The following is a 19,215-nucleotide window of genomic DNA, read 5'->3' as shown; positions in this document are numbered from 1 at the left end:
TACTCTTGAATGCGCAGCTTGATATCTAAAATGAATCATAAGAGTTTGGCACTGGTTGGTTGCTATAAACTCTAATCCTAGTCTTCTTTTGTAACAATGTATAAGAAAGTGGTAACAGTTCATGTAGGTAGGACTGGACAAGCCTTTGTAAATGAAATACATTTGAAAACATCTCAGTTTCGCAATTGCTTAGCTGTTTCACTGATCCCTGACTAGATCCAGATTTTTTGTGAAATCCTTATGCCATGACATTTATTTGTATATTGAAGAAGCTTCTTGTTTCTGAACAGCCCATAAATATCTTCTGTGGAAAAGCCTCCTGGAGGGAATCAACAAACAGAAGCGCGTGCTGGCAGAAAGCCAGATTCCTCAGGTTATTTATTGCTGATATGATATAGAGCTACCTATGCACTCTCTCGGATGCTATTTGTGTTCTTGTGTTATTACATTTATAGCTGAGTAGACTTGATGGAAATTAATCACCTGCGGTAATATATTTTCTCTCTATTTGTTTAGTTAAAAAACCTTGCATTTCTTTTCTACACTGTAATATTTAGAAGTTATATTTTTAAACCTTTATAGCGATGATATATGTTACAGTCATTAAATGAACTCTGTATGCACTATGCATAAAACTGCAGTACAGATTTACTAGTACAGGCAGTCCCCAGGTTACATACAAGATAACTTCTGTGTGTTTGTTTTTAAGTTGAATTTGCATGTCATTTGGAACAGGTTTATTTTGTAGGTGTATCTCCAGACAGATATTTTTTTAAAGGAAACCTACCATTTAGAATGGCAGGGGTAAGCTGTAAGTACCGAGCACCAGCTCAGGGTGAGCTGGTGCCGGTACTTACTTTCGTTAGTGTTATGGTATCGCGGTTTTAACACTTTTTAAAGCCTGTTCTGGTCTAGAGTTTAAAAAGTGTTAAAACCGTGATACCGTGGTTTATAACACTAACGAAAGTAAGTACCGGCACCAGCTCACCCTGAGCTGGTGCTCGGTACTTACAGCTTACCCCTGCCATTCTAAATGGTAGGTTTCCTTTAAGTCCCTATGACAATTGGATTTTGTCACCGTAACAGGGATGTAGAGTCAGTAAGTCTAACCCTCTACTCTGAATCATCACTTTCCCAAACTTCAACTCCAGCTCCACCAAAATGGTCATCGACTCCGACTCCAGAGGCCTGTTTTCCTGGTCACTTTTTTGACAGGCTGTATGTGGCCTGTCAGTATACCTTTGCTCCCTTGATCCCCCGTTAAGTTGAGATGAATGTGTGTTGCACTTTGTGTACATGCTCAGGAGTAATGCTTCTCTGCTATAGATCAAAGGAATAAGGGAGTGATTACTCTGATTTATAGTATGACCACAGTCATGGTTGCGAGTGACAAGCGTGCATGGACCAGCCACTCCCGGAAGTAAGAAGAGAAGTAAGTAAGAAGATGACCTGTGGGGGGTCTCGGAAAGGTAAGTATTCAACTTATTTTTTGTTTGACTTGAGTATAACTTGACTTATACTTGAGTATATACTGTATATATGTATATATATATATATATATATATATATATATATATATATATATATATATATTAAAGCGAGTAAAGACATGCTGAACATATGGGCAAGGTGGCAGGGGCCATGGAATACAGACATGAAGAAATTAAAAATTACAATACAAAGGATCAACGGTAGGGGGTAACAGAGAGTGGGTCATTATATGTAAGGAGCTTCAGGAAGGGGTAGTATTAGTTATTTTGTCTCATTGGTGGGAATGGTACAGTGGGGGGTACAGTATGGGGCAGCATTATACATTGAGTATTGGCCAGAGGAAGGAGGCATTATATTATGTGGGGCCATTGAATTGGAAAAATATTTGGGGGTTTGGGGGGCTAATGTGTGGGAACAAGGGGAGTGGAATCAGTGTCAGTGTTAGAGACCGAATGCCCAAACTATAGCCAAACATCCACTTATTTATCACAGAATTCTGAAATGGCACATTAAGCAGACAGTTATTGTCTCCTGCTCTGCAACAGCTTTCAGTCTTACTGGTGTTTTTTGAGGGGAAATTTGGATTATCATTGTTTTTTCCCTCCAGGGTCCCCTTGAACAGGAAGAATCATGGGGCAGGAGCTCCAATGATAATCCAGCCCTGTCCACACCACCTTGCTTCTCCTGCAGTCCCAGGAAGCCCAAGAAGTGTTGCTTTAAGAAAAACACTGTAAGACAGCACATCCTGGGCTACCCCGGACTGCAGGAGGATGTGCAACATCCCCCACCAGGGCCTAGCCTTTTCTTGGGGCTTAAAGGCAGCAGGGGCCCAGAATAGCAGAGAGACTGGCGATTGCGGCCTAGGGCACGCTGGTGTCAAGGTGCTTGGTATGGGGACCGGAGGGCTGTCCTATAGTCTGGCATAGGTTCTTTATTACAACAACTGCAGGCAACGGGCCAAACGATCTTGTTACAGATGCCGGATTGTTGGAGATTCCGGATTATCCTCAGGAATAGATTCACCAGCCTGGTAGAAGGTGCAGGCTGGGATGTAGCTGTGTCCAGATATAGAAGCTGCAGCTTTGTCCTGGGTGTTCTGTGTGTAGCACTTAAGGTGTGCATCACACTATCTCTCTGGTCACTGACAATCTGCAAGGTGTGCTCTGTAGGAGAGCTGGATTCCAAGATGTACTCCTCTGTCAGGAGCTGGATTCCAAGAGCTGCTCCTCTATCAGGAGCTGGGGCCTAAGAGACTTGCCCCTTCCTGTCCAGGGGTTTTGTTAGACCCTGGTCAGGTGGTGGCTCACTCTCCAATCACACTCCAGTTCACATGGAAGAATATCATTGGATAACTATCATTACATATCTTAACCCTTGCTGTACAGGCAGGGTCTACCACTGCTAATTACCTCTATAGGACTGTATAATCCCTAAGATGAGTTGTGCAGGCTCACCTGCTGGGAAAGACATCGACTGAGGGACTTATTCACAACACTCCTCTACCTGCACATTGGCAGGGGTGTTGCAGATGCCTTGAGTCACTCAACCTGTCTGGCAAACTCTGTGCTGGGGTGATGGCTCCCTCTGGCACCCATGCCATAGCTTTGCCACCACTGGCTTAGGGCATGAAAATCTGCTGCTACTGTCCACTGTTCAGTGCTCTGAAAGTATCATGACATACATTTGTGTGCAGATGTTTCTACAGGTCCTTCTAATGATAAGCTATTGCCATTAGGAATTATGTTTTTGACAAGTACTTGTAATGCCAATGTCCTTCAAGAACAGGTCATTTTGTCAGATATTTGTTATATGGAAATGCTATGTAGATTGTTTGTACAGTTGTTACAGGATTTGCGCTTCCATGTTGCATGTACACTAATCTTTTGTATAGCATTGCATTGTTAATATTTAAGTTAATAATGTGTTTTCATAGTGATAAGCAGCTGTATAACCCCAAAATAGTTGATGTTCTTAATAAGTAATACTTTTTTGTTATTGAGGATTATAATGTATCCTTGCAGCTGTCTGTCCTTGTGGGGAAGGTTATTCAATATGTGATGTAAATCCCATCAGCCACTCACCATTAAAGAGGATAAAAAGGTAATTGTTGACAGTTCTTGAGCGGTACATCACTACTTGGCATCTTCCTTTCAATCTGTAGCTTTAAAAGTTATTTTTGCATGGTATCAACTGTGAAGACAACATTATTTCGAGAGTACAATGAGATTGGTGCAACAGTTCAGAGAATTCTTCAGCATCACTTCAACACCGGTCTGATGTCTTTTGAAGTGTCTGGTGACTAAGTGCAGAGAATGGGACATGTATAACATCAGCAACACACTGCAGTTTTTAATGTTACGTGACATTCAGATTGACATAATTGCATTTTATGCTATATTTACATTGCTTAGGACCACCGCTTTGTGAAGACCACTTCCTTATCCAGGCCAGATTTTCAGTTCCAGCATATCTAAAACCTTAAAATGAGAGATTTAGTGGCACTTATCAAATTTATCTAGCCGTCCTTATGTGCTACCACCTTATCCCTAAAACACCCAATGGGAAAAGGTCAAAGCTATTGCATACCAGAAGGGGCACCAGAAATGTGTAGGTGGATTAGCCTTGCAGTTCCCAACATAACAATTTCTCAAATTTATAGGGTACTGTCACTAGGGATCTCATTTTCACTTAAGACAGGTTTCAGAAGCCTATTACAGCTGCATTGCAAATATGCCCCCATGCCTACTCTAAGCATTTGCATTACTATATAATTGTGTGTTTTAACTTACCTTGCACCCTGACAAAATCCTCTTCTAAGTCTGGCTTTGGTTTGGCTGCTTTTCAAAAAACCACGTGTCATGTCTGTGCTGCTCACTCCTCAGCTTTTAGTCCCCACCTTTGTGCTCCCGTACAGCTCCTCACTCCCTCATTGATGTCATCTCACCATGCTTTGAGCTGTGTTCTTGTAAGTGAAGAATCAGGAGGGAGGAGCTGTACAGAAGCACAAAGGTGGAGGCTGAGAGCTGAGGAGTGCACAGACAACTTTTTTTAAATGCATGCAAACCAAAGCCAACCCCTGGGACTTAGCAGAGGATTTTGTCAGGGTGCAAGGTAAGTTGAAACACACAATTATATTGTAATAGAAATGCTTAGAGAAGGCAAAAGGCACAATGCAGTCATAATACTGTAATTCTGAAACCTGTCTTTAGTGAAAAAGAGGTCCCTGGGGACAGGTTCACTTTAAAATTATTCCACTGTACCATATAATTTTTTTCCTTTGTAACTTATGGCAAAGATATAATAAACATAAATTGTGGGTGCTGTATATACTATAATTTACTCAGGGGACTATATAAAGGATGTTTTATGTGGGGAATAGTGTGTTCAGTCATGTTGGGAGGATAATATATATTTGGAACATGCTCCATTATACTGTAAGTGACTATGGTATTTTGGGGGAGCAGTGTGAAATTGTGCTGCATACAGCTGAAGATGTTTGACTATAAACCCATTAGAGGAAAAACCATGTATAGAGAACACTACATCTGCCCCAAACTTTCTCCACTGTAGACCACTGGAGGCACAGAACCCAGATGATTTCTACTTGGTAAAAGGTAAATTTGATGATGTCATAATCAGGGCTGGATTAAGATTGGTGTGGGCCCATCCATATAATAGGTAGGGTCCCCCCTTAGTCAGTAATCCATTTAAGACAGGTTTCCCCCTTAGGAAACACATAAACAAAAACATAAAGGGGACCATGATCTTGCCACACAATTTGTGGCCGGATCACAGTCCCCATAGATGTCTACAGCCCCCAGTAATTCATAAACATACAGACACAGTAATTAAAATATGCAGTCCCCAGTAATAATGTATAGAGTCCCCCAGTAATATATGCCCCCCCCCCAGAAATATACAGCCCCTGGAATGTTTAACAAGCTCCAAGTTAAATAATAAATCTGTACTTCTCCCGTTACCTCCATGCTGCACAATTGTGGCTATGGCAGAGCCATAAAACACCGTGCACAGGATGTCGGCATCCTGGCGCCAGCGTCGCCACCATGCTGATATTCTGAGCGCTATGTTTTTTGCCATAGACACAGATATACCGGTGGCGACCACTACCTGCACGTATGACGGAGTACATAGTGGGTGATTCGGGTGGTCACATGGCTTGGTGGGGGCCCATTTAAGGCCAAAGAGGTGGGGGCCCTGGGGGGCTTCCCATTAATCCGGCCCTGGTCATAATTGGGAAGGGACTTTATGCTATTATTCTCTCTAAAGCAGACAAACAAGTATTGAACTCATAGTAGACTGTGCATGGTACTGTGCTGATCTGATTCCAGCATAGGAGTACAGTGTAGAAGAGTACTAGAGTAAATCATTTGTAATAGATCTATTTGACTTATTTTTGTTGTACTGAAGGCAAGCTTATATGTAAAAATAAATGTTTTTAAAAGAAGATGGAATCAAAGATGACATTGTTTTAAAAGATCCATGGAAAATGGTGCTGGATTGTTGTATGCTATACTGTTAGTCTAAGTATATTATAGGCAGTTAGCTGGAGTAGAGGGGGAAGAAGTCACAATTAGCGGCCTCAAAAATTGAATGCCACAAAAATTGTTTTCAGGCACACAAGCTGTGATAAATCTCCCCCAATGTTTGTATATGATGTGTATAATGTTTGTATGTATGTGTATATACTGTATGTGCGTATAAATGTATGGATGTGTACATACTGTGTGTGTATATACTATATGAAGGTATTTATCATATGCCGGCACTCATGCGCCAGCGCATGATAGCCCAGCCGCCCTATGGGCACAGCCACATACATCAAGAGGCTTAGGCCTTTCAGGTAGCTTTTCATGTGAGAAAACTGGCTGACTGCAGCTAGTATGCCAGCACGGAGACAGGAACGCCACGCAACTGATAGCCCCCTGCTTGCTGCACCCCCCTTCATGCTTCTCCACGGAAGGGGAAAATAATCACAAGTGCTAGCGATAAACTACCATATGTGATTATTTCAGGGCTTCTACACCAATGTTCTGGTGCAGAAGCCCTGATAAATAAGCTCCGATGAGTTTATATATAATGTATGTATGAGCTTGTACATACTGTGTGTGTGTGTGCTTTATGATGGTATTTATCATATATATATATATATATATATATATATATATATATATATATATATATGTGTGTGTGTGTGTATGTATATGAGTTTATACATGTGTGTAATGCTGTACTGATGTGTGTAGGAATGTAGAACTTTGTGTGTATATATTTAGCTGTATAAATGTGTGTGATTTTACAAATATGTATATATTTTTTTTTAAGGGGAAGGGGGTCCCATGCAGAAATCTTCTGCTGGCCCAGGCTCTGCTAGTTACGGTTCTTTACACAAGTATTTTTGTATGTGGTCTGCTTAAGCTAAGAAAAGGAATTTGGTTTTGGAGAATTGTGGTTAGACATCAGATGTTATGGATGAAAAAAAAAACATGAGAAGCCAAAGTATAATTTGGTTCCACATAATCATCGAGGGACAATAGGAATGATGAATGTGCGCTTTGTAGTGCTATGAAGGGATCATCCTGAAAAGCAAACTCCAGCCCTATAAATAGATTGCACTGGGTAGAATTTATCAGCATTTCACCACAGACGTCAACATGACAAGAAGTGATCTTGCATGTAACACCTTTCTAAACTAGAGTAACTGAAGTGTTTGTGGGCTGATGCCTCATATCACAAGTGACAATTCTGGGTAAGGCAATTTAGCCTGACAAGATCCTTGCCCTTTGTGTTACTGTGGGAACACTATATAGATGTATATTCAACACATTCGATTTGATAAAGAAATTTCTGGGATTAAAAATCCCCCATATATGACAATAAGATTGTTTCTGTAATGTACTGCAGAGTGTAGTGTATGTGCCAGAATTCTCCTTGAAGCCAAATGAAATTGTGACCTAGAAATCACACGTATTACTGAAGAAATATGTCAATTTAGCCTATACCATGTTGGCATAAATGGTCACTAGGAAGCCTTACATAGCTAAATTGTACAAGAGAATATGAAGAAAGAGAGGTACTTTGGACTCCCACATGCACTTCCACCTCCAACCCCTGCCATTTAACACCCATGATTGGTGCTGGTACATTCATGGGAGTTAGTTCCTTAAATGCTGTGATGACTTCACAGCGACGATCCTCCGTAAATGGAGGTGCGGTGGCAGCTTTGTCGGCATATAAAGCTAACACCTGTGATCAGTGCCAGCATAGATTGTGGGTGCTAATTAGCAGGAGTTCCGGTTGGGCCCCCAGATCTGACCATGAACCTCAATGGTTCCATAATCAAATTAGAAGTTCTCTTTTTTGCACAGACTTTCACCATGTCTTCGCTAATCTGCAATGCCCCAGATCTTGGCAAATCCCTTTGTTGCTAATGGACCCTAAGTAAGGTAAGTTAGATCATGTTTACTAATTACAACCCAATTTATCATTAAATATTAAATATCAGTGCTGGGTCTTGGTCCCTGCTGGCGCTGTGTTGCAGAGAGGGCGGACGTCATGTAATGCTGCATTTTGAAGTGGCTAATGGGTTTAGGTATTTTGTTCAAATTGTAACTAAGAATCTTAAATTCCTTTTGTTAATATAAATTGTATAATGTGTGGATGTGTGGTTCAGATCTTTTTATCTCCAAATGCTGGTGTCTAATGCTGAATGATAAATTTGTCGCCCCTCAAGACTGTCTATTCTAACTTCACGCCTGCTATTAATTGGCGTGTTTAACCTCACAAAATCGTGCCTATATGTTGGCACACTACCAAAATATTTAGCTTCAACTTAGGCCTTGTCCTCTTCACCACCAAGCCCACTCTTTTCCAGGGGATCACTTACAGAATAAATACAGTGCTTGGTATTTTATATATCTTTCAGCATATTGCGGTATATATATATATATTAGATAATTGATAAATATGTCCCTCTGTATCAGTAACGGCTTGGTATTTTAGATATTTTTCAGCATATTGCTATATATATATATATACAGGCGGTCCCCTACTTAAGAACACCTGACTTACATATGACCCCTAGGTACAAACGGACCTCTGGATTTTAGTCATTTGCTGTACTTTAGCCCCAGGCTCCAATAAACAACTATAACAGTTGTCACAGGAGTCTGTAATTAAGATTTATTGTTAACCCAACATTTTTAAAATCCAATTGTCACAAAGACCAAAAACATTTTGACTGGGGTTACAATAATAAAGTATACAGTTCCGACTTACATACAAACTCAACTTAAGTACAAACCTACAGAACCTATCTTGTATGTAACCTGGGGACTACCTGTATATTAGAAAATTGATAAATATGTCCCTCTGTATCAGTAACAGCACACGATATTCTATTGTTGAGATACAAGAACAGTTCTGCTCTCAGACACTTATGATAAATTTTCCCCTATGTCTTTAAATATATTTATGTTTAATTATTACATATCACATTATAAAGTGGTGTTTTGTTATGTTCAAATGATTTATAACTTAAAAACGGTACACAATGATCTCTGTATGTCAGTTGGATTATAGAGAGCCCAAAATAAACACATTGACGTCAAATAGGATTACACAACAATACAATGTTGCAATAAAATATCCAGTAATCATTTTACAGCATCTTTGCGCATCCAAAAATGTGCTCTATTTGCAGGCATACTGTATTTTTCACATATGACTTACACATTGACTCATTACTTAACAGTCCAGGCCCCTGGCCAGTTCCAAGATCATTCTTACAGCAAGACATGAAAGAAACTCTTCAAACTATTTCTTAATGCACAAATACCAGGCTCAGATGTTTGGAAGTAATGTTCCTTGTTATTACATTTTAACAGCGTCTTCAAATTATATTCCTTGGGGTTCTCTACAACGAAACAATATGGATAGCACATATAGTCATATTATCACTTATTGCTGATGAAGACCAACTGTTGAGATACCCCACAAAAGTGGACTGTAATTCCTGTACAGTGTTTAAGAGTGATCAGTCTGCACCAGATTTATCGGTCCTTAATCTGTGTTGTGTTGAGGTTGAAGGCCCCATGGAGGATGGTGAATTAGTCAGGCATAGAATATTACCCAGGACATAAATGTACTCAAGACAATAAACTTGATTATTACAATCATATAAAAAGGCAACTGGTTTGTTGGTTAAGATCTCTCACCCTCTCACAGAGGATGCTTGCTTGCAGAGGCACCACTCTTAGAAGTTAGAAAGTCTCTTAACGTGTTTTAAAGGGAACCTGTATTATGAATCTGGCAAACCAAAACACCAGAAGGAACTAAAAGATTGGTGGTTTGGTGTGTATAATATGCCTACATCAACCTCTTAACGCATTATGACATACATGTACATCATAATGCCATTAAGGATTTAGTAGGAGGGCTCACGGACTGAGCCCTTCTTATACATGGTGGGTATTGGCTGCATAATGCAGCCAACACCCACCACGAACACCCAAGCACCATTTGTAGGTGTCTACCATTCATATGCTGGCAAAGCATGGGCGTTGTCATCCTGTATCAGGTCAATGCTCCCCATGACATAATTGGGAAGCGACTACCCGTTCCCATGGCAATATGGAGTCTGTATGAGGCTCCAGGATCTGTCATTGGGCAGGGTCTATAACACTGTGCCCGAGACACAGTGTTATATTTTCATAGCAAATTCATAGCAAATGAAGGTCAAGTACCTTTGGAGGGTCTTAAATGTAGTAGAAAATAAATAAGTAAATTAAAAAAATTAAAACTATTTTTGTTAAAAATAAACAAATAAAATCATAACAATTTTAGGTATCTCTCCCTCCCAAAAAATGTTGTGCAAAAGGTTATATTTTTTTATTTAGGTTATATATATTTAAAAAAAATATATAATAAAACCTAATAAAAATTGCTTACCGAGAATCAGTAGTGAAAGATTCAAGCGTTGGTTCCTGCCATCTGCTATTAATTGTTTAATGATAAACATGGCACCAGATGATAATGGCCTGATACCTCTTGTTGTTATGTAGTCATCTTCTATGTGTGTGTGTGTTTGTGTATATATGTTTTCTTTTGTTGTGTTAAATGTACTGCAAGTGCCTCTTGTGGGGGCAATTATCACTCTGTTTTTGCATCACTGGCTGATGTAATAATCCTTTGCTAAGATTTTTGTGCTGATTGCTCATCTTATATGACTGTACCTTGTACTTCCCGGAGGTGGATGTTTGCATTTTTACACTGTTTTTGGAAAATAAAAAATAAATGTACTGCTGTGGCAAAAAAAACTATTTCCCTTTTGGGTTTATTAAAGTTTTTCTCTATTTATCTAGAAAGAAGACATAAGCCTAATTATTCTAATCATAATTGAGGTGACAAATGTTTATTGTCATTTAGCACACTAAGGGAAGTGTCTGGGTCCAGGGGCAGCGGACCCACTGTACCACTGGGGACGATGATGTAAGCCGACACTTGGGACCGGAATCTAAGTGGCACCCAGTTTTCATCAGAGCCGACCTCAAAGCGGGTTGGATTTGCTGCGGAGTGGAACCAGCAGGTCATTGCACAGGTGCAACTTTGTCAGTGGTGGCAGCCAAGGCAAGGTACAAAGACGTTAAGCAAAATTGTAGTCAGGGACAGGCAGGAGGTCGAGACAGGCACCACAAGATGAACGTTAGGAACAAAGCAGGCGGTACGGAGTCAAGGTCAGGAACGGAACCGGGGTCACAACGGGAAATCAGCAGACAGGCACTAGGCAATGACACAAGTACCAGTCCATAAGTACAGAAGAAAGTAAAACTAAGGGTCCTGGGTAGTGCTTGCTGTATTGTAAGGAAGGCCATAAACATTTACTGTGACTTTATGAATTTGTTAAATTACATTTATACAGTTAGTATAAGTTTGAAGCTACCTCCAGCCTATAGGGGTTTCTTTAATTGTGAGTTGCATTCTTTCAGAAGTCTTGCAATTGTTTGACTTTGATGCCTTAAAAGGATGGTGCATCTGAGGTGTTGTGGTTTTATCTTTAGACAGCAGATACAGTATTAATAGCTCAACAGGCAGAAACATTTTATCTTGGTAACCAATCCCACTAAGTTACAAATCCAAGCAATCAGAGCTATTGGGTAGTCACCACTGATCTTCACTCCTTTCTTTCTCCAGGAACCCGACCCAATACATTACAGGTAAGTGCCACTGGATGTCCTGGTAGAATCTTCCCATTAATATGTAAGAGATATTTAGAAAATACATGACATCCAGACAATGGTGCCTATCGTGCATGCTACTATTTTCTCAGGGTCTTATTTCTCGTAGTGGGCTAAACTCAATAATGATTTGTTTGCACGCCCTATGTTAAAGGTGAACCACAAAAAAGTTGATAAACTCTGATGTGCCATTGGAGGGAAGCAACAGATACATGATTTCTGGCACATATTCTTAATGAATCTGTCGCACCAAGCATTATACACAGGCAGAGCACTTTTAGTGCAGTTTCATACATTCTTAGTAAATTTGCCCCAATGTGTGTTTGGCCGTACACGTGGAGTAATAAACTGGTCTGGTTCCAGCTGTGTTGGACTGGGCAAAGGGAAAGTAGTGATCCCAGCACTGGCTTGTCAAGCAAGTATAGATTTAATCCATGGTGAACACTAAAAAAGTATTTTATTTAAATCATTTGTTAAAAATACAAATCCATCATGATGGTTAAATATACATCCTGCTAACGTTTTTCGAGCCAGAGGTGGCTCTTTGTCATACTGATATAATGATTTGTTTACTTTACATGTGAATGGGGTTGTTATCAGCTTGTCATCAAATCTGACTTGGAATTTCTTTAAATTTTGATGAAACATGCAGTGAAATCCATGTAAATTCTCTAGTGTTCTGAACAGAACCCTATGAAAGATTAAGTATACAGACAGTTCAAAAACATTTATAAGCTTTATAAAATTCATTTGATGTCTGAATTCCCCACAATGGGGCACATTTACTTACCCGGTCCAGTCGCGATCCAGCGGCCGGTTCTCCGACGCTGATTCGGGTTCTGCCAGGATTCACTAAGGTCCGTGCGCCGATATTCACCATGTTTCGCTGCTGCGCCGAGGTCCGCCGAAGTTCACCTGCTTTTTTCTGGTGTATGTGAGTGCTTGATCTTGCGACACAAATGGCTTTTGTAATTCCGCGGTTTTTCCGAATCCTTCGGGTTGTCCGGTGGCCACGCCCCCCGATTTCTGTCGCGCGAAAGTCGGCGCGATTGCGCCAAAAATCGATCGCTTGCGCCACAATCCCGTGAAATACAGCGCAAAACGGAAATATTCGGGAAAAACCTGACGGATTCGCGGCTGCGGACCCTTAGTAAATGTGCCCCAATATGTTTTCTATGTTTCCTATCAAGGCTAAGGAGAGGGGGTGTTGTTTTATTTCTTTATAAACTGCACTTTCAATTAAGGGTCATAATTTTCCACAATGTAATTGAAGATGTTATTGTGGTAGTGTATAGAGGTTTATATATGTGCACCTGGTATGCTCTGCCCTATGAGCTATGCAATGTGTAGAATAGTTTCCATATTTTTGTGTAGTAGTAAATCATCTCTGTGTATAAAAAGGTGCTGTATATTTAACCACACTTCAAAGAATGTTGTACTAGGAAACACTATGTACATTGCCTGCTGCAGGTATTAGTTTATTGTTAGTTTGTAACTTTTGACACTCGCTCTTCTGCATTTTGGTGCTGAGATATATTTGTATAGTTACATAGCCCTTTATCATACAGGCAACACGACTGTAGTGGCACGCAGAGCCCTCAGAGCAGTAGCCCCAGCACAGAGTTTGGCAGATAGTACTCAATGCATCCCCCTGAAGTCCCAGGCAGCCCAGGATATACCATGCTTAGCGCTATGTTAAAGCAACACATGAGAGTGCAGTAGTGAATTATAAAATAAGTGGTTTGGGTGTTAGCCCGAGGCTCATTCAAGTCTTCTAAGGGTACATGGCCACCCACATCAACCACCAAACTTTATACTGAGAAGGACCTACACCCGTGAAATCCTTGCATGTACACAAAAGCCATAAAAGGTCCTGAAACTGCAGATTGACAGCAGGCAGCTCAATTTTAGTGCTATAAGTAGGAAGTGATTCTAGACTTTTAGGGGCTATAGCAGTGGTGGCAAACCTATGGCATGGGTGCCAGAGGTGGCACTCAGAGCCATTTCTGTGGGCACTCATCCTAGGAAAGAGTTCACTAAATAGGACCAAATCTTCCTGCATTCCCAGGCAACTTAAGCAACACTTGGAACTGCGGGAAAAGTGAGAAGGTGTTTACAGAACTGCATTATCTTTGAAACTCATCCTGCTGGACCCACCATTCTTTCTCTAAAGAGAGACCCTGGAGAGAAGCTACAACGAGAGACTGAATTTTCCTTCCTTCTTTCAACTGTATTGGTGGTCTCAGGCAGCCGATACGATTGAAAGATGTGGAAGAACAGGCAGCAATAAGTTACTGCTTAGAATGCCATGTTGGCTCTTCACGGTAAATAAGTGGATTTTGGTTGTAGTTTGGGCACTCTGTCTCCAAAAGGTTTGCCATCACTGGGCTATAGTATTCATACAGCCCAGGGCCCATGGCAGTCTTAATCCAGGAAAAGTGAAAAAGTGTGGACAGGATCAGATTATCACTGGAGCTATTGGAACTTCTGCTCCTGGTCCCGAGACTCTTCCTCAGGAAATCCTTCAAGGAAACTAAACCGATAATCTAAATTCCCCCTCCTTCTTTCAATGGTATTGGTGTCCTCATGATGTCAATATAGTTGAAAACTGGCAGAGCAATATGTTAGCTACAACTTAAACTTTCTTAAAATGCTTGTCTAGGAACATTGTGATGAATATGTGGGTTTTGGTTTGCAAAAAAAAAAATTCAGTGAGGAGTAAAACTTGACTTTATAGACATCTATCTAGTATATGTGATTTGCATCTTCAGTCATATATGCCTAACAATAGAAAAAATTGTTGAATGAAATATCTTTCAATACAAATCACATCAATATTTGGTGTAACCACCTGTCAATACAAAACTGCCATCAAAATTGCAACACTGTTTCTTGTTATACTTGCACACAGGTTTTGAAGGAATTCTGTTGGAAGGGTGTGTAAAAAATTTTGCGGGACTAACTGCTGAAATCCTTCTGCATGTTCACGTAATACCAGAAAGACTCAATACATTTGAGATTAGGGCTGGGCTCTGTAATGCTGGAAAGTCACTTCCAATACTGAATGTATTCCTGAGATAAACCTGGTGCATCATGTAAAACATAAGATCATTTAAACCATCTTACTTTCTATCAGCCTTGAAAATGTTTTCTGTAAGATTAAAATTACATAAACTACTCTTCAGGTTTTCGTGGCAATTTTTTTCAACTAGTTACATTTTAGATATTCCCTACTGCCCACGATAAAATGTGGGGTCACAGCGACATAAGTGTAGGGAGTATTTCTGAGAAAGCTATCCAGATGTCTGTTAAGGAAATTACCTCTGGCTTCATCCTGCCTAACAGCAATGGGGCTCAGGAATCAATAGTGTCTTTGTACTACACATTCTTTACCACTATGGAAATGGTATAGATTTTTCTGTCTGTGACATACTTAACTGATGTCAGATGAGAGTGCTTTATTCCAGTGCATTTAAAGGGCATCTACCACCAAGATGAAGGTGAATGCTGATGATGAAACTGTATGCAAATGAGCCTGAGGGGCTACATACAGTCCTTCAACCTGGTGGTAGATGTCCTTTAAGTAATTTAGTAGGTTATTACTTTTGGACAACAGCAAAACAAATCTTGCTGGAGAACCACTTTTTTTCATGCTTGTATATATAACATTAAACGTGCTTAAAACAGGTGCATACTGGGGAAGTTTCCTGTTTGATGAAGATGGTAAGGGTGAGTGATCCTCAACCCCCCACCCCCATAGGAGCTCAGCAGCACCGCAAATCTGGGCAGGAATAGGACATGCTCTATAATTCACGGTGCAGTCCCAAGGCTCAGTGACAGTGTGGGGTGTTAAAAGAGCGGAGACAAAAATAGAACAAGAAGGGGTTAAAAGGGTTGGCCGCTTTAATATACATTTTATAATAATAATAATTCCTTTATTTATATAGCACACACAGATTATGAAGCGCTGCACAGAGCTTTCCAAATCGGTCCCTTTCCCCAATGGGGCTTACGATCTAATCAACCTAGCAGTATGTTATGGAGTGTGGGTGGAAACGGGAGGACCTGGAGGAAACCCACGCAAACACGAAGAGAACATACAAACTCTTTGCAGATGTTGACCCTGGGACTTGAACCCAAGGCTTTAATGCTATGGCTTGGGAGCAAGTTGATTGTCATTTGTCCCACTTAAAAATCTCCATTGTTGTCCTAAACCACCCTTTCTGTCCTGTGGTCTATCTTCTTTCTCCTGGCCATATGCGCCACCTCAATCACAGGAGAAACACATGATCCTCCTCCTGTCCATTGTGCGTGCATCTCTATCTTCTCTGTTGGGCATGCGTACAATTACAACAGTAGCCACGATGTGCGTAGCCACGTACAAAGAAGATGGCAGCTGTTGATCCTGCCCACTCAGGGACGCTGCGGAGAGCTGGGTAAATTACCAGGGACCAGTGGAAAGTGAAGGGTGAGTGGGTTTAGCACCCACTATTGGAACTAGGAGGGAGAATTAATTATTAGCAATCTTGCAATCTATTGCCCGTTATTTGGAAGTTTTAAACTAAAGATCGCCAACCTTTTAATCCCGACTACAGATATTTGAACTCATTCATCACTTTTATTATTCCAGACATATATGACTGACAGGTACTTGTGGATCTGGCTGCTGACTTGGCTGCTAATGTGGATCCTGGATAAACGACCTGTGCTGATTTTGATGGGGTATTTCATTGTGAATTATGTGATGAAGTAGGTTAGAAGGAAATAAGTCAGTTTGATTGCAGGATACATTCCAACAAAGACATTTATCTGTAAAATGAAAAAAGCCACAACATTTGGAAAAGGGAAAGTGTTGGATGCCAGCTGCAGAGTAAAAGAGTGCGAGAGTGGGATGCGTTTGTCTCCTTATATGGTAAAATGATATGAAGGGGTTTCACTGTGCTGTGAAAGGAGCCTGCTTCCACACATTCTGGATGTAGTGCTGGGATTCTGCAGTGTCACTTCTCCAGCTGTGCAGCTGCCTGGAGCACTGCTCTGTGCCACTGGATGTGTGACTTCCTCTCCGCCTATACCCCTGGGAGGAAGAGAGCGCACTCTCTGGCCGCTGCTCTGTAAGTATAGGCTCTCTGTTTTTTAGAAATTACTCTCATTGTTGGCTGATGGAGAAAATGATGTGCTAGGACCCAGAAGGTGAGAGCAGGAAGAGAAGCAGACAGATCCATGTAATGCTGTCACGTGTGCTCTGTTCAGTCTTATGAATGAAAATAGCTAAATCTAGCTGCCATTATTTACACTGCTTTTCCAACTTTGATATATTTCTTGATTTTTGACTATTGAATGCCACAGTGCTTGGAAAATTGTGTTGATTTTGTTTTACCATAGTGAGAAGATATAAATCTGAAAATAGTTGATAGATTTTATTCCTAGACAGCAGTGTTAACAGATTTTGCAGAATTTAATAATGTAGCATATGATGTATCATACAACTAAATTGTAAAAATTAGTACAATTTTTACAATATTCCAGAAGCAAGGTCCTCCTACTACATTGTGTCTTATGTACTTATTTGTGCTTGTTCTTATGTAATGTATGTGAACCCATTTTCAAATGTATACCCCATGGAATTAATGGTGCTCTAAAAATAAATAATATTAACAGCAATAATGTTAAGTAATAATAAAAGGACAAAATGACAAACTGCACTTCCTAAAGCTGCATGTTGTTCTATAAACACATGCTATCACTAATAGCATTTGGTCTGTTCATTGAAATATTTCATTTTAATTAACTCTGCAATCAAATTTTATAACAAAATGTAAGATTATTTCCTATTATGAATTCTATGTAACTAGAAAGAAGTGCAGAACACTATTAATGATAGAGAAATACAAATTTGTGGATACTGTATCCTTCTATTTTCACAAAGCTGCCACTAGTCAACCACAAAGGGTCCCTTCTTCAGACTTTTAAAACTTGACATTTATTTGTTTTTATAATAAAAGAGGCTAGTGTGTATTTAATAATAAAGTGCTAAAAAGTAGTGTCTTAAAATTCTAGACCACTCCTCGCAATGGCTGTAGACCAGAAATTGGAAGTACACTAGAATAGAAAGAGCAGTGATTCCTAATTTTGGGGGGCTATAATGTTGAATTATTGAAAGGAAATCAACCACTTAAAAAAATTAGAAAACCCTATAAATACTCACCTCCGCTACTCTTCATCTTGATCCCGGCGCTGTACGCTAGTCTTGACATGCCAGATCACCTATAAAAGAAACTTACAATAGCAGCAAATTATGCATTCTCTCCCAACCTCGCCACCTCTTTTATGATGTCACCTCCATTTCCCATCTTGATGACAGACAGTCCATGTCTATCCCCCATAGAATTAACTAGCCGTACAACAACAGCTTGATATTGGGTTACTTAGGCTACATTCACGTGACGATGTGCCCGCCGTACCGTAGCACAGCGGGAACATGTTGGTGCCCTGGAGAGGAAAAGGGGGTGAGCGCTGCTCACCTCTGCCCCTCTCCATAGCCATATATGGTGCATGGCAGGTATTACAGGGTAGGAATGTCCTATCTTTCTCCCGGCTTCGGAATGATACAGTGCCCCACGTGTGCTGCACCATACCGTTCCCGTATGGCACCCTGCACCCATTGCCGTCTACGGGGATGTATATATGGCATATATACGTCGGCCGTATATACGCCCCCCATATGGCCGCGTGAATGGAGCCTTACACAAAAATCTGCAATAGTTTGTATCTGTATGCCAATTAGCACAGCTTTACAAAATTGGAGTGGATAGTGAAAGCTAAACTTATCAATTCTGATTTTTAAAAAAGTCACAAAATTGCTGCAATTGGGGTGTGGCATAGAAAATTTCAAAATATACTTAAAATGTGTCAAAAGTAACGACAAATTAGTTATGCAAGCATAAACCTAAAAGTGGAAAGTGAGTGGAAACTATTTATCTTGCTATCATATTGATTTAAATTTTTTCGACTGGTTTTGACATAAAAAAAACTGAAGGAAAATACTGATCAGTATACTGTCATCTCAAAGGTGCCAAATAATAATTGGGCTCTGTGACATGACTTGCTTGGACACCATGGCTGATATTCCTAGTGGACATGAGGGGTGATAGTTTTTGGGGAAATATGGTGGCATTGTGGTCTTTGATCATGATGGGCACATAAAGCGCATGTATGTAATAATGTAAGACAATGGGGCACATTTACTTACCCGGTCCAGTCGCGATCCAGCGGCTCGTTCTCTGCTCTGGATTCGGGTCGGGCCGGGATTTATGAATGTAGTTCTTCCGCCGTCCACCAGGCGGCGCTGCTGCGCTGAAAGTCATCTCATCGCGCCGGAATGCACCACCTCGGACCAGGTGAAGGTAAGCGCTCCCCAAGCGACACTTTTTTGGTTTTTAAATGCGGCGGGTTTTCCGAATACGTCGGGTTT

At 40.5% G+C, this 19,215-nt stretch overlaps 1 protein-coding gene across 3 annotated transcripts in view; it reads left to right on the top strand.

Moving 5' to 3' along the window:
* The first annotated feature begins 348 nt into the window (after positions 1 to 348).
* Positions 349 to 19,215, top strand: part of FHL2 (four and a half LIM domains 2) — a 58,021-nt gene continuing 39,154 nt past the window's right edge. Inside the window, exon 1 of one of the 3 annotated variants that reach the window (XM_072135896.1) lies at positions 349 to 373. The gene's annotated coding sequence lies outside the window, so the exon portion shown is untranslated. Of the gene's footprint in view, positions 374 to 11,568; positions 11,724 to 16,707; positions 16,856 to 19,215 lie in introns of those variants that run through there. The other 2 variants (XM_072135894.1, XM_072135895.1) reach the window with 2 other exon arrangements.

This window comes from Engystomops pustulosus, chromosome 2, assembly GCF_040894005.1.
Source record: "Engystomops pustulosus chromosome 2, aEngPut4.maternal, whole genome shotgun sequence".
Taxonomy (NCBI): Eukaryota; Metazoa; Chordata; class Amphibia; order Anura; family Leptodactylidae; genus Engystomops; species Engystomops pustulosus.
The sequence above is the reverse complement of the archived record's forward strand: the minus strand, read 5'-3'. Positions and strand labels throughout refer to the sequence as shown.